General features: G+C 57.4%; 1 protein-coding gene across 2 annotated transcripts in view; it reads right to left on the bottom strand.

The window, feature by feature from the left end:
• ATXN1 (ataxin 1) overlaps positions 1 to 223 on the bottom strand; it is a 338,219-nt gene that overhangs the window by 332,045 nt on the left and 5,951 nt on the right. The window lies entirely within an intron of this gene.

The raw sequence follows: 223 nt of genomic DNA, 5'->3' as shown, positions 1-223 counted from the left end.
GGGGGGGGGGGGGGCAAAGAGTGGCCCCCCCCCCCCCGAAAACTTGCTGCCTGCAAGAGTCCCCATTGCCCTGCGTAGGGTAAACAGAAATAAAAATAGCTCAGCCTTCTCCTTATATAATGCACTGGGAGAAGAGGCAGCTTTTCTCTCCCGTGTTTCCTCTTCGGCGACTGCTCCCCATCCCCACTCACATCCCACCAGGCCTCACTCTGGCCTCTGTTAT

The sequence above is a fragment of the Gavialis gangeticus genome, unplaced genomic scaffold (assembly GCF_001723915.1).
Source record: "Gavialis gangeticus isolate Ggan-Ray unplaced genomic scaffold, GavGan_comp1, whole genome shotgun sequence".
NCBI lineage: Eukaryota > Metazoa > Chordata > Crocodylia > Gavialidae > Gavialis > Gavialis gangeticus.
The sequence above is the reverse complement of the archived record's forward strand: the minus strand, read 5'-3'. Positions and strand labels throughout refer to the sequence as shown.